Source organism: Apis florea, unplaced genomic scaffold (genome assembly GCF_048593485.1).
Source record: "Apis florea isolate Af1SG1 unplaced genomic scaffold, ASM4859348v1 contig_3170_pilon, whole genome shotgun sequence".
Classification (NCBI taxonomy): Eukaryota; Metazoa; Arthropoda; class Insecta; order Hymenoptera; family Apidae; genus Apis; species Apis florea.
Window position 1 is genome coordinate 3,618,577 of NW_028256714.1, and position 26,673 is coordinate 3,645,249.

Below are 26,673 nucleotides of genomic sequence, written 5' to 3' on the forward strand. Positions count from 1 at the left end.
CAAACACTCGCCGGCCAAGGGAACGAAACGAGCCGCAAAGTCGGAGGCAGCAGCCGGGATCGGTTTTCTTGTTTACCTTGGCATCGGTGTTGGGCGGCCATGTTGAGCCAACGATACTCGTGGAATTTTTTATTCGGCGGGTATGTTACGACGAAACGGTCCCTCAGATCTACTTACGTAATCTCGTTGACGAAGCAACTCGACAACATTGACGAATTAAGTTTAAAAAGTTTAAGCGTTGAAAATTATCGCAGTGATCACTGGATAATTCGAGGTTTCGCCTAATCCATTAACGGATTCGTTCTTTGAGTGTTATTGGTACGATTATTGAAAATAATCGTTTCTCAATGATTTCTGATAAATATATATATGTAACGTTTTTTTGGAATCGTGTAAAACAACGATGAAAGAAAGTATTGCGCGATATCCGCGATAAATAACACTGGGGAAACGTGTTGTGAAAATCGGTGAACAGATTTTTCCAATTTTTGAAGATGCTTTTAACCATCGAGCAGTTTTGTTACCCGGAAAAAGCCACCAATAAAAGTGAAAACGACAGAGGCTTCGGTATTTTGAAAACACATATTTCATACCTACCGTGAAAGCAGTATTTTCGTGACGATCGTGCGCGGCAGGGAGAAATGAAAAACGAAAAAAAAAAAAAAAAAAAAAATAGAGAGCGAGAGAGAGAGAGAGAAAAGGAAACTCGATTGATCGGTAAAACAAGCGGCGAACAAACAGGGTCAGTGGAATAGGAATGGCCATTGGCTTTGAGCTACGAGTTTGCCGATTGATCGACATCGGCCCCCAAACCCATCAATTGGTCGAATTCGTCCCCCTATGGCGTACCACGGGGTGGACGCATTTCGATTTCCACCCCCTGCGTGCGAGGGTGCGTTTGTCATCAAACGGCTCGGCCATGCTTGAAATTTCGTGCGATACAACCGTGGAATATCGATATTCCCTGCCAGCGTTCCACGATTCCTCAAGGACGACATCAAAGAACGTTATATTCGGATTACATCTATACGGTTGTGCATGCACGTTACAATTTTCTTCTGAAAAAAAGAAAAAAAAAAGACTCCATCCCACACGTATCGTTCCGCTCTCTCGATCGCCGCTCCCGCTTTTTACCAATTTTACCGTAGATAGTCGCTCGATTTGTCGTGGAAAGAGGCCGATTTCACAATAGCGGAGAAAAGAACGGGTGCAGAGCGATCCCTCCGCCAAGATGGACAAGATCGAGACCTTTACAATCGCCAATTTCGATCGTATCGAACGGAAGGAAGGAAAGAAAGAAAGAAAAGAAGAAAGACTCGAGGAGAGAGAGAGAGAGAGTCTTGGTTTTCGAAGGATCGCCATCGCTGCAGAAAAAGAAGAAGAAGAAGAAGAAGAAAAAAAAAGAGAATTTTCCCTCGTGAAATTGGCCTCGACGTCACCGAGAAGAAGATAATACTATAGAGCAGCGAGCACACTCCTCCTCGAAAACCTCTTCCGCGAGGATCCATGCTGGCACGGCGCATCGTGATTCTGGTTTCCACAGAATCCCACCCTCTCCATCCTCCCTCTCCGTCCCACCCTCGAAGAAATAAATCTTCGGCCCGGGGCTCTACATCACAGGTTGGCAAGCAATTTGGGCCCCGACGATAACTCATACATGCATCGATAGTACCTGTTCCTCTCTCACCCTCCCCCTCCCTCTCTTCCTCGTCCGTCTATACCGCGGCGCATCTGTGTGTGTGCGCGCGTATACGCGTAATATATTATGTATGTACGTATATATAAGCCGAGGAAACCGATGGAGAAGATGCAGGACGATGATTTCGTGGCGCGATCTCTCTCGCAAGCGAGATGGGTGCGTTGGGACGAGGAGGAGAGGGAGCGAGAGAGGAGATGCTCGCTCGCGGTTCATCACGGATGGGGAACGATGGGGAAGGAAAGATCACTGCCAATTTTTAGCCGGCCCCTCGATTTTGAATCGCGTCCAATCGATTCCGAGGAAGGGGTGATGATAATTCTCTTTCGCCTCGTTCTCGGAAGAGAAAGAGTTGTTGTTGCTCGCGATTATTCTCTTATCCGATCGATATTTCTTGCAATCGTGTTTTGTGCGTATTCTTCTTTTCAATAATTGAAGGAATTATTCCTTTAATCATTCCTTTGAAAGAAATTAATTTAAATCAAGATATACTAAGGTATGTGACAATTTTTGAAAAAACTTTTTAAAAAAGCTATTTTAAAAATATTTTAAAACAAGAATATATTTTTTTCTTTTTAAAAAGATGATGATGAAATTTGAATTATTATTATCCTGTTATTCGAGTAGAAAAAGGAAATAATTAAATTAATCTTGCATAAGAAAATCTCGTTTCTCGTAGCGGACCAAATAATATCGAAGGAGTCGTCGTCCCTCGTTCAATACGCTCTCAACATCCGCAAGCGCATTTCCGGATATGGTTTGTACGTTACGTAAGCGTATCGCTCGGTTTCTTATGTAAATCCTGACAGGGTACATAGGTAGTTTCGTACGTCTTTGCATATAATTAGAAGAGCATTGAATCGACCCCCATCGGACGTCTTTTCACCATGAAAAAGCAGGATGGGACCACGGGGGTAGGTTTCTGCCTCGCATCCGAGTCACGGGGACGTCTCTCTCTCTCTCTCTTTTTTTTCTTTCATCCTTCACAAAAAGAGGTCTCCTTCGCTCGATGGAAAAAGAGAAAAATAATAAAAAAAAAAAAAGAAAGAAAGAAGAAAAAAAGAAGGGTTGAACGCTCCTTTCCCAACCGGCAGGTACATGTCTGTGACACGATCTAGAGCATATGCATATTACCTGACAATGGGCCATCCGGAAGAGGGCAACCGAATTAGGCCAGTACCGTACCAGACTGGCTCTAAATCTGGTTGACGCAGGAACAGAACAATCTGTTGATCTTACTTTCTTACTTTCTCGTCAATTTTATCAATTTCAATTTTCTTTGAAATTGTTTATTGAAATAATAATTTAACGATATTCGTACCAATAATAACGCAGTATCATTTATTGAAGTAATCAGAACATCTTAATATCAGAATTACATAAAATTTAATCCTTTGCAGCCTTATACCTGTCTACGATGATTTCGTTTTATGCTTGGATTATACGTCAACGATACCAATTAATAATTTCCTTTGTTTGCACAAGAAAAATAAAACTTCTCTTTTTTTTTTTTTTATTTTCATTAAAACCGAGCAAACATTTTTATTTTTCCCAAATTTCTTTTGAATCGAAGCCACCACGTATGGAAAATAATTACACAGAGAAGTTTCCAAAGTTGTTAAAATTTTCCAAAGTTTTTTTCACCCATTTACTATTTTTTTTTTTTTTTAAGAGATAGATCGAAGAGATGGAAGATACGGTCCTGATACGGAGCAACCCTTTCCTCCTTGGGCCCCGTCCGCTTCCTTGAAAATCATCGGCATAAATTATGCATGCAGGTAGTCGGTATTGTGCGGCCGCTCACCTCAGCGGGGCCCGATGATAAATTATTGCACATTGAGATTTTCGGGGCTAACGAGGGTACGAAATTTGAATATCGTTCCTCGCGCTTTTCATTCTCACGTCTCCTTCTCTCTCTCTCTCTCTCTCACACACACGCACACACAAACAGTTCTTGCGTCTTTCCTCTTCTTCTCTGCCATCCCGACGGCCTACCTGAGGCCACAATGATTCTCTGATTTGATTTATCGAACGATTTCTCTCGTGTGAGAGAAGTTGCATGCATCGAACGACTTTCTTTCCGGCCTTGGATACTTGTACATCCTTTTCCCATGCCGGAACTGGGACAAATTGATGAAACTCTTAATCGTGCAATGTATTTCCTTGGATATTTGTAACGATTTGATATTATTATGTATATGTTATAGTATAAAATACTATATGTTTACGTATGGCGAATTTGAATTGTTTTGTTAATAAAAATAACGTATATTCGTTTTATTTGTGCAAAACGATTTGATTTAATTACGGTTACACGAATCATAAGGAGAGTGATAACAAATTAGTTATTATCTATAAATATAAATAATTATATTATAAAGTATAAAAACAGTAAGTAATTTTAATCAAAAAGATAATTAGAATTTTTGGAAAATTTTTAAATATTATCACGTTCCAAATAAACGTGAAGGTGATACGAGGCATCGAGAGATTCGAATCGGACACTTGCCAAATTTTCATTCAAAAGATAAGTAAATGAAAGATAGCTTTATGCGATATATAATCGTACGACTCCAAAGACAATATCGAATGTAAATATAATTAATTCTCACATCGCGCGAGTGTTTCATTGATCAAGGAAAAAAGGGAGGAACGAAATGATTCGAAGGCAATAATGAAATTCGTAAATGATGGAAAATTACGTGGCGGTCAATCGGCGAGGAGGAATCCGTTTCGAATCGAGGCGAACCGCCCATCGATGCAAACCTACACCCTTATAAACAATCGAGGGCCGGCTCGGTGGAGGGGTGAGCGTGCATGATGGCCGCCAATTCGAGCCGAGTGCCCCTATCACGAGTGAAAAAAATAATGAGCTTCCTCCTTTGAGCCCGCCATTCGGTATTTTTTTCGTCATGGGGCACCGTAAAAGAAAGAGGAGACCTCGAAAGTTAGAGAAAGAAACGTGTGGCCGAAACGAAAGAAAAGAAAGAAAACGAGGCTGTGCAGGGTTAAGGAGGAAGAGAGAAGGTTCGTTAGAGAGGAGAGAAAGAGAACGGAAGAGGAAGAACCCCACGCGAGTGATTTGCATACACGGCCAGCCGGCTGCGCGATGCGAGTTAGTTTTATCGACGAGGGGTTAAGTCGAGTCGTCTCTCCGCTTTAATGAAGTGCCGTTTCAACGACCAGTTTTTTTTTCCACCGTATTCTTTTTTTTTTTTATCGTGTACGGGATTTACAAAAAAAAAAAGACACCCTTTGTGGTATGTGCGCGAGGGTTGTCGGCATGATGCGAATTTTTTTGAAGTTGTTGTGTCACGTCGATGCGATCGGTGATGTTCTGTGGGATGTTAACCGTTTTGTGTGATAAAATTTGTGTAACAAAAAAAAAAAAGAAAGAAAAAAATTGAAGAATTATTGTTTTTAATTATTTTCGTTAATTTCGCTTTCATTGTAACCAACATTTTTGTGGTTTAAAATATTAATTACACGTGGATTAATCGTTTTAAAAAAAGTGATTATACATGAAATTGAAAATTGTAAAATTCGTTTCGGTGCAAATTTAATACATGGATTTATCCTCCATGCTAAGAATTTTTATTTCAACGAAACGTCGTACGCATATACGAGAATAAATTTCGATAAGGCAACACTATAAATTTAAAATCCATAAGAACGATATTAACTAAAAAAAAAAAAAAATCAGAATATAAATCAGAATATAAATATATCTTCCATTCACCAATCCTCGTTTCTTTCTTTTTTTTTTTTTTTTTCCCCACAAAAATTAGGTCACCGTCTTTCACGGACGAACGTGCATCTATTCCTCGCAAATTATTGATCGCCGAAAACAAGCGTTCCCTCTCACAAATACGAAGAAGAAACTGGGCCACGAGTATTCTCCTTATCCATCCCTTTATTAACCCATGAATTTCATTTACATAGAATAGAACGATCGATTTCGCGAATGGGAATTTTTTTTCCAACATGTTTGAGAATTTATATATGCGTTTGCAAAAATATTCGTCGATCGAAACACACTTCACCATTCCCTTCGAAACGAGGGTATCGAGGCGCGTCGCGGAATAAAATTACGGAAAATTGACGACACACGAAACGTTCCTCTTCCATTCGAGGACGCTCGACGCGGGATCGCGAGTGGCACGAAAGCACTTAACGGCGTTTTATTAATTACTGGTACGAGTTAAACGAAGGAGAATCTAGCCTGGATGGAGGCGAGAAGCAGCGGCCATCTTGACGCCTGCGTGGAGAGGCGCCGCGACGCTCTCTTGGGGCGCCGGGGGCGGAAAGGGGATGTGCTCTGCTCGGCGAGAGCCCGATTCTCGGGAAAAGTATTGACTGCGATAAAAAAAAAAACAAAAAGCGACAAATTTTGATCCACGATTTTTCAACCAAATTTCTCCCATCCTTTCTTCTTAATTTTCAGAAATAAAAGTTATACGAAGGATACGGATATTACAGTCTCACTCGCGACAACGTAAAAAACAGTATTTTAATACTTTTCGAAAACTTTAAATTTAAATCGTGAAAAGTAAAATTTTCTTCGTCGATCTTACCATCAATTACGATATTCGTAATTCGCAGTATTGTGTCGTTTCGTCGGGACAACGACAACAAACAGAGCGAGGAAAGCGCTCGAGGTTTACGTATACCGCGGTAGAAGAGCGATGGAATCGCGAAAACAAGAATATCTTTCCGTGGAATTTGATTGGGGCGTCGAAAGGGCTTCCACGCGCATTTTACCCGAATATATTTCACGTGCACATGTAAATATTATATTATAAAAGCGTGGGATCTGTGTGCGCGTGTATATTCGTCCGACGGTGAATATATATATATATATATACATAGGCAGATGGGACGCAGACGCCGGCGTCGCGACGTTCGACGGTACAGTTCCCGTCGGACGGTCCTTCGAGATGGTAGGATTCGGTCCCGGATCCACTCTCAGTCCTTTCTACGCCTTCGTCCCGACACATCGCTCCATCCTCTCCTCTTTTCTTCTCTCTCGTCAAATCACCGACCGATCTCCCACTCCAAGCATCGTGAACTCGATATTCTTCGGTGGATTGTATCGCGCGACATATCCAAATGATTTATCCCCCATTTCATTCGTCGTAAATTAGAAACTTCTTAAAAAAAAATTCATTGTGTGAATTCGAGTGGATTCACGATTCCATTTTCTTCATCTTGACGATCGGAAAACGATAAAGTGAAGTGAAGTTTCTTTCTCTTCTCTTACGATCTTCATCGACACGAATTAATTATTCTTTCCTCTCTTAATCCAAAGTCGTTTTAATAATTTTTCGAAATACTCTATGCTTTGTATATATATATATATATATGTATGTACATTTGTAAGTAAAATTTATTTATATTATTATAAGGATCGAAAGGAAAGACATCGGTGGAACGATGTTTTGTTTTCGTTCGACACAGAGTCAGTCTCCGAGGGAAGGCAACAGCTGATTGTTTCCCTCTCGCGCTATACGCGTCGACCATCCCTCGAATTAATTACGTCACGGCCGCCACCTCTCCGCGAGCAACCAACCCTCCCGCCTCTTAATCATCCACCCTCCCTTCCACCCTCTCCACCACCACCACCACCACCGCCGCCGCCGCCGCTCATTCATTTCCACTTTCTCTTTCAGTTACTACTACGTCCGCATCGCACTTTCGCCCGCTCTTATTTACGCCCACCCACGTATTCCGACGGTGATTTCGAGAATCATAACCGGTGTTCTTTTTCGTTTCGTGCAAATTCGACTCGACGATCCATCCTCTCGAAGAAAGAAAGACAAGAAGACAGAAGAGCACGATCGAGAATTATGGTAAGTGTTTAAATGAGATTCTTTTTATATCGTGTATATATTGCGTTCACGTGTTTCGACACGTGGAAAAGGAAAGATTTTTCTGTGGAAAATAATTGTTGAAATCGATGTTGTTACGGCGAGACGAGCGAATATTTACAAAGCGAGGCTAAACGGTTGTACTTTTGCGCGAGTAATAAATACGATTTTCTTCGGCGGGGAGGGCGGAGCACAGAAATTGATAAACGCATTACGGCCGAGTCGAGGCGGAATCTTTAATTTAGAAACCGGAATATTCCGAGGGGGATAGAACGAGTCGACGGTCGCGATCGTGATCTAAACTGGATCATTCACTTTGCTAGTCACTTCATCCGATTTTTAACCAACGGAATATGGTTTAACAGTCGACAAGTTTATCGTTCGATAAACTTTACGCAAATTTCAATTATTTCGAATAATTGAACTTGTTGTGTTATTAACGTTGAATTACCGAATATCGTTGAACGATTTCGATTGAAATCGAATTATTTTAAGATATGTTGTTCACGGATGGAACGGCACGATTATTCACACGACGAAAATTCTCATCTCGATTTATCCTCTCGTTTGGTGTTACACGTATTAATCGGGAGTATACGATTCTCTTACCACTTTCGATCGTGTCGCTTTCTCGTCCTCCTGGATCGAGATTTCGTGTTAAACTGACACGTTTCCGATGACAAGGATCCACGAGGCCGTTTTGTCGACTGTCGGGGACAGGGGGTGGGGAGGAAGACACCGGTTGCACTCATCAAACCCCCTCTCTCGCTACCCTCTTTAACCCTTTAACCCCCTCCCTCTACCTTCCCATTGTACTTTATGCATGTGTAATTACGATCCCGTACGAAAGGGAAGCAAGCTGTACAACACCGCGCTACATTCTTCTTCGATTCTTATTCCTTCTCTTCTCTCTCGAGATCCTTTTTATCCTCATTTTTTATATAATAAATCGTCTTGAAAATTTTAAACGTTTCATCGATGAAAAACTTTTGAAAAATTGTTTTCGGAAAATTCTGATTCCGACATAAAATAATTTCAATATTTAATATATATATATATAAAGAAATTTTAACGTTATACAATTGTGGAAAAGAAAAATTTAACAATCATATAAAGATATTCAAACTGGAGATTGATCATTCAAAAATATAACTTCTTAGACTGTTTACGATAAACGATATTTAATGATGTTTCAATTAAAAGTTATTTATATCTATATCATCAAAAATATAATATAAATTGGTAAAATAAAATTTTTCCAAGCAATCTTCTCGGGGGGGGGGGGAGGGGGGAAAAAGGTTTAGAAGATGAAATATTAGTTCCTTCGAATCGCGGCCCGCTTTTATCTTGTATCACGGTGTTAGGCACATCCTAACGTAGGTAGCTCTCACTCTCAACCCTTCTTCTTTGGCAGAAGGCGGGCGGGATTCACCCCGCTGCGGGGCACCCCGTTGTCGTACCCATTGTATACCGGCCCGAATAATGAATTATATTTTTCTTTTCCATCGAAGCATAGATTATAATATTTTTTTACTATCTATAAAAAGCAAACGGGAGAGAAAAACCGGCCGTGTCGGTTGGCACACCCTTCTCTCTCGCCTGCCGCCGAGCGAGAGGGACACACACTCGACGGGTTGAAAAAAAGGGTTGAAACGAGAGGAGGGGAGGTATGGCACATAAATAATCAGAGCGACTCTACCTGGGTTTGCATACACGTTAACTAACTAAAACCGGGCGAACAGACAGTCAGGAAGACGTGCAGTGGGCAAGCCACGACATATGCAGTGGGTTGACCCTATCTGTGTTTAATGACCCGCTGATGTACGCCGCTCTTTCCCTCTCACGCGCTCTTCTTCGCCCTTCTTTTTCTCCATCCTTGCCCGCCATGTTTCACGCTCGTGTTGCGTAAAGGAAATTTTAAATATGTATTTAGAAATTTTACGTATTTTTTCGTATTTTCAGAATCAAGTGTGTTGTTCAATGGAATTTTTGGCTTTCAACAATTCTTTTCTTTTACCTTTCTTTTTTAGAAACGAATTGAAAAAATAAGATTTATCCTCGTACTTTGCATATTGTAACAACTTTTTGCATAAATGCACAAATATTCGTATAGACATAATTCGTGAAAATTCCCATTAATTAATAAGAGAGAAATATTTTAAAATAATAGCCTAAATAGATCGTTATTCTAACGATCTATGAATTTTCATCGAAACCGATCACACCCCTGCGATAATTCGAATTCAATCGGAATCCTCGAGCTTCGTCCGGCAACGAAGGAATCGAACGATTATCCCGTGCATCAGAGGTAAAACGTGGATAAGAGGTGAAATCTTTTTTGGTAAACGGCATTTGTATCCCGTTTCACACATGGTGCCGCGAACCCCTTTTTGCCGTCGTGTATTCTCCGTCTGGAGCAATGTTTTAGATCTTATCCCCGAAATTATACGTCTGTCTGGCTGTCTGCTACTACTCCAACCCTCAGGACGTTGGCACGCGGTATCAAACGCTAATCGCATGCCACGGCCCTCCCCTTCTTCCTCCCAATCTGCTCTCTTTATTCTTTCTTCCTTTCCTCCCGTCCTGTCTGGCCCCCCTCTTCTTCCTTTCCGTTCCCTATCCCGCAGGATAACCGGCCGTGTCTTTGCACAAAAACGTGAACCCTATCTTCCAGAGATTTCGAATTTCGTAGGGAATTCGTTCCTCTCGCGTCTCTTATTCGTGAATTCTTATTTCGACCTGGAAAATGTGATTAGCTTTAGGTTATTCGTTCGTATCGGGATGTTGCTTTTCTTCCTGACTTGAATTGATCGATCGAAATTTTGACAGTTTAATAATAGTTTATTAATTATAATCATTGGACAGGATGATGAAATTACAAAGAATTCGAAACGGGAATATTTTGATGTTGCAGAATGTATTTTTAGCTGTTTACAGTTTGTCAATAAACTTCAATAATCAACTTATACAAATATATTCAATTATCCTTAATAAAATTCACTGTGAAAGCAAGATTCTTTTAAATTGGGATAAATATTAAAAAGATACCTCGTTTCTTCTAGGATTAAAGCGGCTATAGGATTAAAGAAGTGAATTTTATTCGTGTATAACTATCCGATTCGGTTTCGTTTGTTTTCATCGAATTTATTTACCGAGAAGTAGGGTAGTTAAGTTTGAACCGGTGGATTTGACGCGTTAAAGTCACGGTTTCGCCACGCCACTTTGCACTTTCATTCAGTAATTTCACGTTAACTGTAGTAACAGAGGAGCGGTATGCAGATTAGCGAGAAGGAGACAAGGAGGCTGCGCAAGCGCGGCCATCGCGCAGGACTCACCCCTAACCTCTCGTCCTGCGTTATTATGCAACAAGTTGCTTTACTCACCCTCTTTCTCTCTCTCTCTCTTTCGCTCCAGTCACTCGCGGTTATTAAGGGCGTCGTTTTCATTGGGCAACGTTCCAAACAAGCGCGAGGATATTTAATGCCATCCTTAAAGCCGATGGTTGATTATTCGAGCTAATTCTTTTTGTATCGTTTTTACGGAGAAATCTTTCTTTCTTTCTTTGTCTTTTTTTTTTTCCTTTGACTCTGATATTTCGTATTTCTTCGCCCGATAAACGAAACAACGAAAGAACGAAATTTTAAATAATAATATTAGAAATTGTGTTATTTTATATTTAATTCGTTTCCTTTTTATAAAAGGAGAAATTATGTTTCTTATAAATTCTTTTTTGAATTTCTGCCGATCAAATACTTTCTTCCAACTCATCATTTTCTTCTTCCTCTTTATACAAACGTCGCACTTATTCAATATTTCCATTTATTCTTCATAAAATTACTTAATCACTAAAATACTTATGAATAAACGTTTAAAATCCGACTCTAACTGTTTTCACATCTCAAAAATTACCTGATACTATATATATATATAATAAATTTCGCATCGCATGAAATTCGTGTTGATAACATTGTTGCAGAGGTAGAATGGTAAAAAAAATTCGCGTTGTCGGGGCAGAAATACATTTCGAGCCGGTTTCAAGATTACACGTACGATATTTTCATATTGTGAGAAATGTCTAAGAAAAACCCAGGGACAAAGAGAGGGGAGAAGGGAAAGGGACAGCGAGATTCCCGAAGTAACGTATTCGAGTCGCAATAACGAGGACGCCCATTTGAATATCCCGCCTTCCTCGCATTTTATTCTTCCTCTCCACGGCTTTTCCTTTCTTTCTTCCTTCCTCCTTCCTTTTCTTTCCTTCTTTTTCTCTTTCCTCCTTTCTTTCTTTCTTTTTTTTTCTCCGCTTCCTTCATACATTTCGTCGTTTCCTTCCGATACCCACGCAACGCTAACGCGCGCTTGTTCATGCGTGACAGCGATACGCACGTGCACCGAATTGTTAGCACGGAACCAGTAAAATTAGAGATCGTAAATTTTCTTTCGGGCGCACAAACGTCAAGGAATTACGGTTTTCCAGTCGATATTCCCGTTTACACAATGTTTCAAATAACGTTTTTAAATAAATCTGAATTGGAAATTCTTTTTATTTTCTCGAATATAAGGGATCGATATAAGTAATAGTGTCAACGAAATAACGTTTGGACACGTGACAACATCGAAAGTGGCGCGAACTTTTTTTATAGAAACTTTTTCGAATTAAATATCCCTCGACGTTGTAAACAATATCGTACTCGAGCCATTTGCGCGAACTCGAAATCGCACGGTCGATCGAAAAAGCAGAATGGAAGGTTTTGCTGATTTATGGGCAGGGCCGGGAACGTTCAACCACCCTTTAGCACAAAGGTCAAGGTGGATCCTCGAAGAACGAAGGGTTAATCGTATGCGTTTCACGGGTCCTCCTCTGTCTGCGGGCGCTCCTCTTTTTCGCGCCTGATATTGCGTTATTTCAGCATGCCTGAGCACCGTGACGCGCGTGTAACGTCGCAATAAATCGCGATTATCGATGTCCTATTCGACTCTTTTATTCGATTTCACCGCGTCCATATGCAGATACGGTCGAGTTATATGGACCGTGAAAGCGGGAAAAGGCACGGCTGCGTTGGCAATGGAATGAAAAAAAAAAGAGAGAGAGAGAAACGAAAGAGAGGGGGGAAGGGAAAAAAAAAAAAGAAAAAAGAGCGGAACGCGTAAAGTCACATTTTCGAAGCCGCAACGTGTTTTCACAGAGTTAGCGGATCTCCCGCTCGAAAAATGCTGGGGGTTACCGCGGTGTGTAGCTACCTGACTGTTGAAGTGGCGCAAATATTTGACGCTCGCCGAGTGCATCCTTTTTATACCTCGTAACAATGCACACGGACATTGCGCGTTTGTTTAAGCGCAACGATTCCAATTCGAAGCGCCGTGTCACCGAGTTTAACCGTTTCATTCATTCGCCACATCTCGATCTTCGTGGTTAAGCGATAAATAAATTCAGCTCTCCGGAATCTATAAATATTTGAAATTGGGCGATGAAATTATAATTCCGATAAATTCGCGATAAAGTGATCCTCGATCAATGGATGGAAAGATACGCATCTTCAGAAAAGAAATGTAGACGGATGGACCGATCCTTCTTAATCTCTGCCTCGACAACCAATCGAGATAATATCGAGATATTAAAAAAGAATCCCACGTTATAAATGTTTATATTTCTCCTCCGATATATTTTCCACACGAAAATTCGAACCACCATTTACGATTCTTACGAATCCAGAATCTATAGAGTCGCGTTATAAATCATCTTACCTAACATACATTTTCTTTACACACTTCGCGAGTAAAATATACACACACACATACACAAATCAGCTTCGTCGATACCCTCGTAAATTAAAGTAATTTATTCGATTCCACTGCGCGGATATAACATCCTACGTGCGACATTTCTCGAATAACTTTTCACATTGATATTATATCTCTATCTCTCGATCAACGGGTCTCGTTACGATGGCTGGTTACGAAAATGGCGCGGCCAGATTATAACTGCGGATCGTTAATGATCGCCGACCGAAGCCATGCTCGTTTGTACAGCCACGCTGTTCCACAAGCTCTTCCTCTACAGCTCGCAACCTTTCCACTGTATTCGTATATATACATATATATATATATATCACATACGTTGTTCAATTTCAACGACGACGTCTCGCTTCGATTCAACCGACGGATTTTCCACCGTTACTTGAGCGGCGTATTCCACTTTTTTCTCTTTTTTTTTTTTTCTACATCCTCTCCTCCCTTCCATCCCTTTCGGCCTGTTCAGTCAGGTTCAGGGACGCGAGCATCGAACTTTGTGCGGCGAAGACAAATTGGAAATATCTTGGGCCACGAAATATAGGCAACGGGTTCGACTCGACGAAATATATATATATATATAGCCGGGGCGACAACGGTATATCCGGTCGTGCCGGCTCGTTATTAAATATCCGCCCTCTTGGCGTCCTATACACCTCTAAGGAACCGGTTACCAAATGGCTCGTGGTGTTGCTTCTGTTACGTTTCTGCCGATAACGAACCTCGAAATTGCCCTACCACTTTCCTCGATGAATTGATTCCGCCTCGTGCACGCTTGGCCGGGGATCGATTTCGCTTCCTTTCGTTTTTTTTATCATTCCACTTTTCCTTCTCCTCTCTTCTTTTTATCGTTTCCCTTCTGGATCCTTTTCTCTCGGTTATGATGGAATGATAAAAATTTGTTTCCAACTTTAGCTTCATTTATCCAATATTTTTTTAAAAATTAAAAATCAAGAAGAATGTTTAATACTCCTCTCTCGTGACAAGTATAAAGTGAATGCTATTAAGAGGATCATTACGGAATAATAAAGGAGAAGCTTAGCGATCGCTTAGGCACCCGATTCGGCGGATTAAGAGGGAAATATGGTATAGTTTCGGATCGTTTTGGTAGGAGAGAAAGGGTTGGCACGGCCATTAATATCGTCGTTCAATATAATGCCGCATTAGAGAACAGTGGCCGTGTAAAAGGTCCGTGAGGGGTTGGAACGCCGGAAATCAGCGTAGAAATGTTTGTACCCTTGCAGGTAGTCGAATCGTTCGCGCACAACCAGGGTTCCTCTTTCTCTTTCTTTCTTTCTTTTTTCTTTCTCCCTTCCCTCCACAATCCGCAACGACGAATCTTTGGAGGAGAAATCAGGATGGGCCGATTAGAGATCAGGTGTTACAGGTAACGCGACTCTGTTTCTCCTAACAAGAGAGAAATACAACGTTCTTTTTCTTCCCGTTTCTTTTGTCGTTTCTCTCGGTCGCGACACGCGAGATATCGACAACACGCTATCCTTTCAACATTTTCCATCTCTTAGTTGTATTTTATTTTAACAAGGAAGTGATTCAAGGAAGACGTTGCGTAATCCAAACTGTACGCATCGGCTAGGAAGATATTGACAATCAGAGTGGAACCACGTGAGGGCAAGATTCACGTTGGCCTTGTTTTCCTTGAACATTTTTTTCCTCATTAATTGACGACAGACAATTGCATACAATTCGCTTAATTCTCTCCACGATTTTTCGTTCGATTAACCTTCCAATAATATTGATAATAAAAATAATCATCGTGTAAAATTTAATTCATAAAATTAGAATTTTATTATTATTATTTTTCAAAAATTATCGTGATTAAATAACAATATCCTGCTTCAATGATCAAACGTCTAATTAACCAGTATCCGTATTATTTTACAAACAACTTACAACAGTCCTTTAATTTCGTTGTTTCATTAAAATGAAATTTCAACTGCAACTCGAGCTTTATCTTTCGCTCCAAAAATATCGACACGCAGGTCGATTCTCCCAGGTAGATGGAGCACCCCGTTATAAATGGTTATGCAACCCCTCAACTGGGGGGAACGAGAGAGAGAGACGAGTGGAACGCGTGGAGTAGGTAGATAGATAGATAGGTCCGAGGAGAAGAGGATGAGAAAGCTACCTACCTACTGAACTGTCGGCACAATGACACCAAATAGGCGGTTGATTGCACAATACGCCGATGTTTATCGACCCATCATCGATACTCGCCTCTTGTGTGCGCGCACACATATAAACGTGAATGTGCGCGCGCGCGGAGTCAACAACCGAATGTTACACCCAATTTAAGACGGCCAATGCGGATGTGTTTGATGCGCATTAGAAAGCGAGAGGGCAGAATTGCCCTTTCGAGGATTTCAACCGGATGTCACCGGATGCTCGATGACGTTTCGATGGGAGAGGATCGCGCGTGGAAGGAGATGGAACGGAGGAAAAGGAAGTCGATTAAAATCGGACGAGAGATATTGTTTTCAATATCTTTTACAATTGGTGTTTTATTGGTTTTATATAATTATATCGTTTATGCGAAAGTAGAAGAATATTCGCCGATATTTTTCGGAAGAATTTATTTTTTTTTATTTCCTTCAAGTGCAAGTGAATAACTGTGGTTAATCAAAAATTATGAAGTTGTGGTTTTCGTTAACAAATAATTATTAAACAAGTTATTAGATAGAATTGGAAAAGAGAAATATTACTTTTCGAAACTTTTGAACATTAATTGAAATTGATTTCATTTGTCGTTAATAAAAGATACGTAAAGTAGGTACACATTTCTTGGTACTCTTCTATTTTATTTTCCATTCTTTCTTAAATTAAAAAATTAATTCTTTCCTTTGAACGATCGTAAAACGTGTCTATCACCAGCTCATAAACCGACCTCGCTTACAAACCACGAAAATGAATGGAGAAAAAAGTGGTAATTTTCAATGTTAAGTCTCTTGATGCCGGCGATATTCAACAATTTAAGCCTTCGAGTGGACGGACGAGTATTACGGTATTCCATTACGTGTATTAAAACGTTGGACGTAAAATTCAGAAAGTTAAGCCGGCTAAGTTAAATCTCTTCACGGTAAGCTTAAAAAAAACCGTGGACGACTACGGAGGATGAGGAGGAACAAAGTGCATGCTGTACGAAGCGAGTGGTCGTCGAGTTAAAAACTTTCTTACATACTTGCCGTGCTCTTCTTTCCTCCTCCTCCTCTCCCCTCCCCTCCTTCATTCTGTACTATCACACGATATCCCACCGTGTAAATCTCGCTCGGAGTGAATTAAATCCACTGAAAGAGTGGATCTTAAATCTTCTTGCTATCGGATCAACGAATTTTCAAAAAAAGGAAAAAAAATTCGCTGGAAATTGAAACGTCATCATCCAAGGAAAAGAGGAGAAGAAAGGAGTGATTACAAGAGATATTACCGAAACAAAACAAAGGAAGAATAAAAAGTAATGAAAGCGATTGAAATATCTCCTTTCGAACAAAGTAAAAAAGAAAAAGAAAAAGAAAAAGAAAAAGAAAGAAACGATTAAAAGATCACCTTTCGAAAGACGAAGAAAGACGAGAAACAGACAGAATTGTCTAAAATATCCAGGATAAGGAAAACTGAGGAGAAAAATGAAAGAAAAAAACCGTTGGCTAAACGATCACCAGGATCAAGAGAGAGAGTGGTCGATCAGAGTGGCGGGAATTAAAATCAGCGTGGAAGTTGTCGAGCAATGAGGCATGCTCGTCGTGTTGGATAATCAGAAGAAAGAAATAGTACGCCATGAGGCGAAGTAGGGGAGGCTCAGAAGGGGGTTTTGGGGTTGGTCGAGGGTGGTGTGAGTATGTGGGGGCTGAAAGGCGTTGCCTGGCAACCACCCCCGGCTCCGCGTAATGGCCGCCACACACGTCACACACATACTCCCTCTTCCTTCCCTCGTCCTCCTTCCTTCTTCCGCCACGCCGATCGCTCCGTCCTCCCTCAACCCTCGTCTTACACTCGGCCAACACACCGTTCCTCCCGCATAATACATATCTCGTGCGGCGTAGGGGTAAATTCTTAAATTTTGCCCGAATTGAAAATTTCCATATCTTATTCCCGTGGCTGCTTGCCTACCTACCTACCTACCGATCCTTTTCTCTCTCTCTCTCTCTCTCTCTCTCTCGTCCTCGATGCGACAGCTGCGATCGAATCGAAAAATTTCCCAAACCCGTCTTATCTGTCGATTCATTCCATTGTTAGAATCGGTTGGTAATCGAGAGAAACGCTGCAAGACGATTTCCCGACGGTTTCGAAGGGGCTTGCGGCTAACAGCGAGATCGTTCGAGGAAATGTGCAGCGGTTTCGTTGTTACTCCGACTCGATATCGAATTGCAATTTTACGATCGGTTGTAAAGATGTTCTTCGTGCCGGTTATTCGAGATCCACGCGAGTGGATTCCCCGTGCGAGAACTCTGTACTATTCTTTCAACTTTGTTCTGCCTGTCTTTAAAAAAAGATTTAACGTTTGTTTAATAACCATTTTTATATCAATTAATTATAATACTTTCGAAACTAAAATTGTTAATTTATAACGTAATCAAATCCTTTCACTCACAAAAAAAAAATAGATTCTCTTTTGATAATAGAATGAAATATACAAGAGAACAGAATTACTTCAATTTCTGTAAAATCATGCAAAAAGAATCTGAGATCTTCGTGAGATACCTTCGAGGAAAGGACGAGGTGGCCACTCGAACGGGATTAAGCAGGATACGAAGAGCGTTGAGACGTCTGAATTCCGGCCGAATCGAGGCTAAATGGATCACGATTAAAATGATCTTTGCACGAAACGGGAAGCGCAACACCCGGAAGCAGGAAGCGGAGGGTCGCGAGTCCTTTAATCGGATGTCGGGGCACGTGTTTCGCGGTGGCAGTGGCTCGCAGCTGCCAGGACATTTATGCAAATCGTGGCTCGAGCCGGCTGAGCTTTCGGCTTTATGCACTCCGTTTTAGTTGGCGAATTTGCATCCGTTGAATCGACTCTCTCTCCTCTGTCTCCTTCCCTCTCTCGCGCTGCCTGCACCCCTTTCTATTTTTACCTTTTACTCGCGACATATACCTGCGAGTACATATATATATATATATATATATATATATATATATATATATATATACCGAGCCACCGCGTAACGCACGACAATATCGGCCAATTTGCATACGAGACGCGTCGCTACAGGCTCTTTCAAACTTCCCTTTTTTATTCCTCTCTCCTTCCCTCTCACTCTCTCTCTCTCTCTCTTTCCACGCGCCAATCAACCGCTGTCGGGACGAGCGTTCCTTTCCTCGTTGGCCTTGTCTATCTTGTTCAACAGGGTTGAAACGAGAAAGGGTAGCACGGTTGAACGAGATCGATTGTTTGCGTAAAAATAAGTGGAACGCGCGATATAAACTTTGTACAGTGACTCGAACGTTATCTTGCTCGAAAATCCTGTGTTATATATATGCAGTATGGAGTAATTTCTTCTTCTTTCTTTTTTTGATGGAAGGTGTGTTTGAAGTTTTTATGTGTCGCCCTTAAGTTATGTATTAGAAAATGTTTAAACAGTTACAAAATTTATATTAAAGCGATAATGTTGCTATTGATTTTTTGAAATTATTCGTTCCTTTCTTTTCCAAGGGCAAAATTGCACCAAGCAAAAGATTTCACATTTCCTAAAAAACCTAGACTTGCTATTAAATTTACACGGAGACACATAGCTCGTTTCAAATTCACATCACATAATAACAATAATCGATCTCGTAGAATCCTTCTACGTCTCATCATCCGAAGAAATTAAAACTGAACCTTACCTTAAACCTCGAACGAAAAAAAAAAAAAAAGAAAAAAAACAGAAAATTTCTCCTTCAAATTCGTTAAAATCTTCTTGGAAACCTTGTTGAAATCCACGCAACACACCCACACCCGGATATTCGACCAGAAATCTCATCCCCGCATAAGCCGAGCCTCCCAAAGTCGATCGAATGGTGGAGCATCCTGTAGCCGGCGAAAAAAGAGTAACCAATCCGCGTATGCTTGGAGTGGAATAATATTGTCATGCAAATACAGTTAGCCCGTGTACGTATGTTATTACGTACGCGCACACGCGGATCTTCTAACGTGCGTGACACACGTGGCTGCACGATACGCGCTAGGACGGGTGCTCCGCGGTGATTTGCATACACCTATGAAGAGAGAGAGAGCCGCCATCGAGAGAAAAGAGAACGAACGAGGAGGACTGGAGAGAAGAAGAAAAAAGAAAAAAAAAAAAAAAAAAAAGGTTCGGCTTTCGCTCAACATCTACCTGATTATTCGTTCCGGAGACCTGGAGGGTTCGCGGATGGCAAGAGGGTGCGAGACAGCGAGTGGCAGAGCGAGAAAGAGAAAGAGAGAATAGAGAAAGCGGTGGAAGCATAGATCCGGGATACGTACATATTTGCAAATATATTTATCCCGGTTCGACAGGGTTGTTAAGTTAAAAGGGCAAACGACGTATGCTCGATATTCCGTACGAGCTCGTTGAGCCACGGCCAATTTAATGATTTCGTACTACTCTTTGCTTCGTGCTCCGTGCTCAGGGGCGTGTCACGGGAGAATCTAATCTCGGGCTCGACGTCGTGGAAGGGAATTAAATTATATTATATTACTGATGTTAATTCTTCTCGTTTTTTTTGGATCGTAATTTCCAATATTGATAAATTTGTTTTGTTTATATTTCTTTCTTTTTTTCCTCATAGTTTTCTCATTCTTCGTCGCATCTTCCATACATAATCGAATATCTATTGAACGCGGTATTTTTGTCGAATATGTTAATTTGAATTATGGTATGAGAACGTGTAACCGTTGTAGGGAAGATTCGTATCCCAGCCTCGAGTTCTATTCTATACGAAACACGGGTACACCCAATCAAATGACGCAGGTACGCGTCTCTTTTTCAGGACGAAAGAAGGGGTTGATTCGATCTCGAGGTCGCACGAGGTACGTGCGACGGGGTTAGTTTCTTTTGGGACACCGTGTAAGGTACATGGAACAACGATTCGACAGTGCGGTATAACGTTTAATACTTTCTCGCAACGCTTCGATCAGTGCTGTTTCGAGTTTCCCAAGTTTTTACCAAAATTTTTATTAAATCGGATGCAAGAAAAATTGTTTGCAACATCTTTTTGCCAGTCTCGCGTTATTTTACAGATTACAGAAACTGGATTCCAACAGATCCAGTTAAAAAAGAAAGGAGAGAAAAGAAATTAATCGAAAATATACTCGTTGGCGAACAAGTGAAATAAATTTGATTCGCGGCACAATCGGATACGCGTGGTTCTCGCGGAGGGCGAGAGGTGGTCGTTGTTCGTGCGTATTCGAGACAGCTCATTCCGTATCTGGCTGTGAAATCAAATCTCGCGGGGCGAAGGAAAAGTGACAGGCTCTCGTTCGCGATCGAAGGAGGTATGCGTGGAATTTCTGGTAACCCGTCGCCACCCGATTTCCAACCACCCAGGCACGTACTCCAGGCCAGCTCCGCAACTTCTGACAGATACAAATCTTCCCCGGGTACCGTTATTTGCAGTGGCGTTAACCCCGCCGCCTCCCTCCCCCGTGCGCACTCGACAAATCTCGATATGGAAAATCCGCGAAACGTATAAATGTAGCTGTCACTCGCAGCTTGCACCCATAACACCTTTATCCTTCGCCCCGGTTGCCTCTTGGGGTGCTGCTGCCCTGCCTTCTACTCACGCGTGTCGAGGAAACACGTTTCTACGGCGAGTAGAACCGAGGATTTAACGTTTACGCGTTAAGCAGACAAGTTTGGATTTTCTCTTCCCTTCTCTCTTTTCCCTTTCGCTCGAATTCATCGTATTATTGGACAACCATAAAGGGGTTGTTGCTTAGGTGAACGAATTTTTCGGTGTTTTTGTCTTATGGCGAGTCAGTGAGGTATTATTCTCGAGATCGTTGAATTCTTTTTTTTTTTTTTTTTTTGTACGTGCGGATAATTTGTCTCTACTTTGAAGTTTTTCTAAGCAGATAGAAAAAGGCCATTCCATCTTCCATGAAAATATAATCCAATTCTAAAGAAGAAACGTCACGAGGAAAAGTATAAAAGTTATATTATATTTGGTCCTTTCCTGTTGTTAAACAGAATTTAAAAGATTAAAACGTTGGATAATTTCTATCAGGTGTGCATCAAGTATTTCGTATCGGTATTTTCATTTTCTTGTCGATTTTCATCGATGATACGATACGACGAGCGAAGGGGCATCGTTATCGCAAGATAATTTTCCACCATTCTGGGTCGAAGTTCCCTCGCAACATCTGGTTTCGTATATCAATCGAGGAGCTTTTGATTTCGTGTTGTGCATTACATGTCTATTCTGTCGCGTCTACAGAGAAGGAATTTTTCCTAGGAAAAGCTCGCGACTTTCCAAGAGTGGCATCGAGATATGAAAATTCCTGACATCCTATATTCGGGCCTTGCTTGCTCGTCCCTCTCTTCTCTTTTCCCGCGAGCTCCCCTGGGGCCTCCATTCTGATAGGGTTGCCACTGGCTTTTCCATATCCGCATACATCGACGCACACCAACAACACGTACGCGTCACCGCCGCTGTGTGTGCACGCGGATACTCGAGCCACCCTTATCACATATTTTTGCATATCATGCCACTGTTCTCGGAACCACACCTTCCCGCGAAAGGTCGTAAGATAGAGACAAAATCGTCGGGGAACGAGCTTTTCTTTCCTTTTCAACGATATTATCGTCCTGCCCTTTTAACGGAAAAATTAAAATCTCCTCGTGTTTCTCGTTAACGTTATCATCATCTTTATCTTATCGTATATCTTATCTCTTTCGTTCCTCCAACATTATCTATGGACGTGTGCAATGAATGTATATATATACATAAGTATGATCTGAAACTTCTTGTACATTTCGATAAGATTGAAAGACAATTGAAGAAATCTATGTGAATTCTATTCTATTCTCGGATTTATTTAAAGAATAATTCTTTTTTTTTTTTCTTTCCAAGACAATAATTTCACGCATAACCAAATCTTTATCACACAAACTCAGTTTACACATGCCTTTCTACCAGAAAGGAAATTTACAGTGTCGCGACGACAAACTTCCTTTATACGTTTAAATATTCGCGAAGAGGAGACGACTTTCGCGAAAGTTTTCGCGGCAAGTTTCCCGCTTCGACGTCCACACGCTTTTTAATTCGAGGAAAAATCATTGGCGGATGAATCTTTGTGATGTGGGAGGGGGGGGAGGAGGACGAAACATGGCGTTTAACTTTTTTTATCCATGGAATTTTCGAGATCGAGCATCCGCCATCATCCTCGAAATGGCGGGGCGATGTAGCAAGGCGCGAGGCGGAATTGTCAATTTCATAGTTGAACGAGGTGAACTCGTATCCGTGGAGGCGTATTTGCCTCGGCCAACCCATATTTATATTATTATTAAACATTGCAATGCACGGCTCATGCATACGTTCTCATATTCCAAACCGTGCTTCCGCCCTCCTTACTTCCGCGAGATATTCCATTTGCGCGCCACTCTTTCTATTTCGTTCTCCTCCGTTAAAATATCGTGCTGTTTCGAATCTGCTCGATTAACCATTGTCGTTACAACTATTTTCACAACTACGATATGTGTTTCGTCGGGGTTAAAAATTAATCTAGAAGAGAATTTATTTTGTATAGCGTTTTAATGTAGAGTTTATGGTACCCGATCGATCGGTGCGAGAACAAATATTTTTTTCTCTCTTCTAAATATATTAAATACTTTTTTTTTGGAGCAAATTTTTCAGTAGCCCTTTATACCGAACATGCTTTCAGTGCATTTTGCATCAAAGAGCAACCTTGATCTCCCATATCCTTTATCAAACAACTTTCCTTTCACGGACAAAGCGAATTCTATTTTCCACGAAGGACGAATAGGGAAATAATCACGTTGATATCGTTTCAAATAGTGCACTCTATATCAACCTTGCCATACTAGAATCCTTCGTTACAACGATCTATATCATTGCAAAAACGTATATATATATTTTCATACGTACGATTCCCCAACCCCGTCCATAATTCAAAAAAATTCCAGAACTCATCTTCTCGTCACAAATATTCCATAATTCTAATTGATACATACACCCATATACCTCGATATCTTATCCTCCATACTTGCGTGCAATCGTGTACACAGCGCAGATATTTTTTCATACATATTTTTCATATACAGAAGTGCAGATATTTTTATTAAAAATTCACCGAATACGGTCGAATATACATACATATATATATATATATATACATACGTATAACTCGGTATTCACGAGTGGCAGCCAGTCTACTCATAGCAGCAGAGCGCTATTCACTCGAGACATTTCGCGACGTTGGGTTTTCCTCTCGTGCTCGAGGCCATCGAAAGGGAAGAAGAGAGAGAGAGAGAGGGGGGGAGAGAGAAAAGGCGCGGTGGTTTCCGGAATTCGAGGGGGCGGGGGCGGTTTTTTCTGTTCGTTTCTGGCGGGATGGGAGTGTCTTATACCGCGGGTGCACCGGCCGCCTCTCTCTTATATGAAATACTTATACAGGGGGATATTCGGCAAGCTTATATTCGACTCGCATGCAAATCTCCTCCATACTTGATTTCTCGTGGATGCGACGCTCCGGGGGATGATGGCTCGTTTTACGCGGCAGCCACTTTTCCTTCTATTTCTCCCCTTTTCCTCGTCGTCGTTAAGTTCGACCAACGTCGTAATATCGCTGTTCCTTTAGAGAAGGATCGTGTGCAGGTGAAGAAGTGTTGCTTGGAGCAGTCTTTTTTCGCGCGGACGATACTTTAGAAGGGATTAATCGTTGTACCCTTTTCGATTCGTGGAAGATGATTACAATTGTTCTGGCCACCTTTGAAATACATCGTAAATGTTTAATATAATTTTTGTTTAATATTTTTTATTATCGAGTAACGTACGAATGTATAATTTGAAAATCGTTGAAAGAGGGTTGGAGTTTTTGGCCAGGCGAGATTTATAATTGTAATTTCTAATATCAGATTTTTATTTTTTAATTGAACTTCGTGAAAGAGTTAAGACACTTTATCACAACAGTAGTTAAGTAGATACGGTGATATTGAATACTTCAATCCTCATAATTATTCGTATTTCAATATTAAGGAATTTTTCTCGGAGGAGATTCTGTTCTCCCCGTAATATCTCCTCACATGTTGGAATAAAGAAGATACTTTCTTGTATTTATAATCCACTTCAGATTTCAAATTGAATTCCCTCGAGATCAAAAGTTGTCCGTTCAAAGATTGTAAAATATATCAAATAATACCAAATAAAAATAAAAAGTAAAATACGAGTTCTTAAACAAATATAAAGAAAAAAAATCAAATATATCAAAATCATTGAGTCAAAAATTTAGATAACCAGAAATTTGCAAAGATATACCAAACGTACCATTTTTCGTTTACTCAACGGTAACGAAAGAGAAACGATTCGATCGCGAGGTATCCCGTTTTTCCGTTTACGTCACTGCCATGATTCCTCGGCTGTTATGGCGAGGCGCGTGCCTCGTGGGTGGTACAATTTTTTCCATGGAAATATGGCAACCCTCTCGACCTTAGGAATAATATAATCTCGCTATTTTACTTGAACTACTACTACTACTACTACTATCTGCGATATGCGGGTGGGGCAAAGCGGGGGGTGGGGCGTGGGGGATGAAAACAGAAAAAAGGGGAGGGGAGTGATGTAACGCGGTACACCCGGAGGGTGTGCAGAGCAAGGGTGGCAGGAATACTGTCGGATAGGGCGCGATGGCCTGGCTTAAAGTACCGAGACACACACTGTCTAGCTGCGAAATTGTTTGGCGAAATACGCTGGGACTTTGTCACTTCTTCCCGAGTACATTCTCCTGTAAGCGTGGTTACGCATACTCCGTATTCGAATAGCTTCTCCAAGAGAGAGAGAGAGAGAGAGAGAGAGAGAGAATGAATTGATGATGCTCTGCTTCGATGCGATCCTCTTACGTTGCGCGTCCGATTTTTTCGATTAAAAAGTTTTTCGAACGACGAAGTTTCTTGATTTTTTAATTAATCGGGGACGTTTAATTGCTTCTCTTAATCGGTGACGAGAAAATTGTCGAGAAGTAAAAAAATATTGGAGTGGAGTGATATTTTCTCAATATTTATCAAGGGAAGGCAAGGGGATTCATGTACAATGCAATTAATGCAATTTAATTTCTATTTCATTTTCAAATTGGCTATGGAAAAATTTCTCTCCTTATTTGGATTGAAACATTGATAATTCGATACGTATAATAAACGGTAATAAAATCAAAATGAAAAAAAGATATTAAAGATTGTACTTACTTCGTTTTCGAAATATATATTCATCGTCATTCAAGAAACAACATTAAATTATCGATCTGTCGCGTATGCGTTGAAATTTCTTTCTCATCCATTTCACGAATATTTTAAACAAAATTCCTCTCTGTCCCCCCCCCCCCTCCTCCCTTTTTTCAAATTACACCGAGAAAGAGAAAATACACATAGATAAATAAAGGTTTCAATCTCTATATAAACCCTCACTTTGATTACTTCAAAAGTATATTCTTTATACGGAGAGGAAAAATTACATTTTCTTTATCCTTCCTTCCCTCGAATCGAAAATCGTAATTTTTCTTTCATCCTGCCCAGACAGCCCGGGATTTTCCCTGAAAATTCAACTATCGCGATCGGACTTGTCGAAGACAGAGGGGCGAGGGGGGCAGGAGGAGGAGGAGGAGGAGGAGGAGGAGGAGGAGGAGGGGGGTAGGGCGACGTACGGATTCTTCCCCGTGACGTTCGTCTCTCTAACTCCCTTGTGCAAGTGTATGCGCGTGTGTTGCAAAAGAGGGCTGGGTCTTAGGAGGATAGGATCCCGTGGGAGGCGTCTTGAAAGATAGGCTAGATAGTGGCTGCGAAATATGTATGCCTTCAGGATTCTGCACCTCCTGAACCGCCCGAGCCTCGAGAAGAAGCGGCAGGAAGTCACTTCTCGTATCGCGAAATACTTTGCGCCATCTCTCCTTTTTATGCCTTTTCTTCTTGATACGAGAGCCAATAATGTTCCAAAAAAATCACGTCACGTCGACGGAGGGGAGGGGGGAGGACGGGGAAGAAAAACTTTGTCGAGAATATACATCAAAATATTTTATTGGTAAAAAAAAAAACAAATGTAAAAAAAGAGTTAACATCAGTTTCGAAATTTTTGTAATCCAGTTATATAAATATTTAACTAAATTTTTTCACGATTCGTGAAAAT

General features: G+C 41.0%; 1 protein-coding gene and 1 long non-coding RNA gene across 3 annotated transcripts in view; one reads left to right on the plus strand and one right to left on the minus strand.

Moving 5' to 3' along the window:
* The window catches only part of LOC116414238 (uncharacterized), a 262,405-nt gene that overhangs the window by 80,253 nt on the left and 155,479 nt on the right, over positions 1-26,673 (plus strand). For both annotated transcript variants that reach the window (XR_015292594.1, XR_015292595.1), the window contains exon 3: positions 7,366-7,545. This is a non-coding gene — a long non-coding RNA (uncharacterized LOC116414238). The remainder of the gene's footprint in view (positions 1-7,365; positions 7,546-26,673) is intronic.
* The window catches only part of LOC100867650 (misexpression suppressor of ras 6), a 363,124-nt gene that overhangs the window by 43,102 nt on the left and 293,349 nt on the right, over positions 1-26,673 (minus strand). The window lies entirely within an intron of this gene.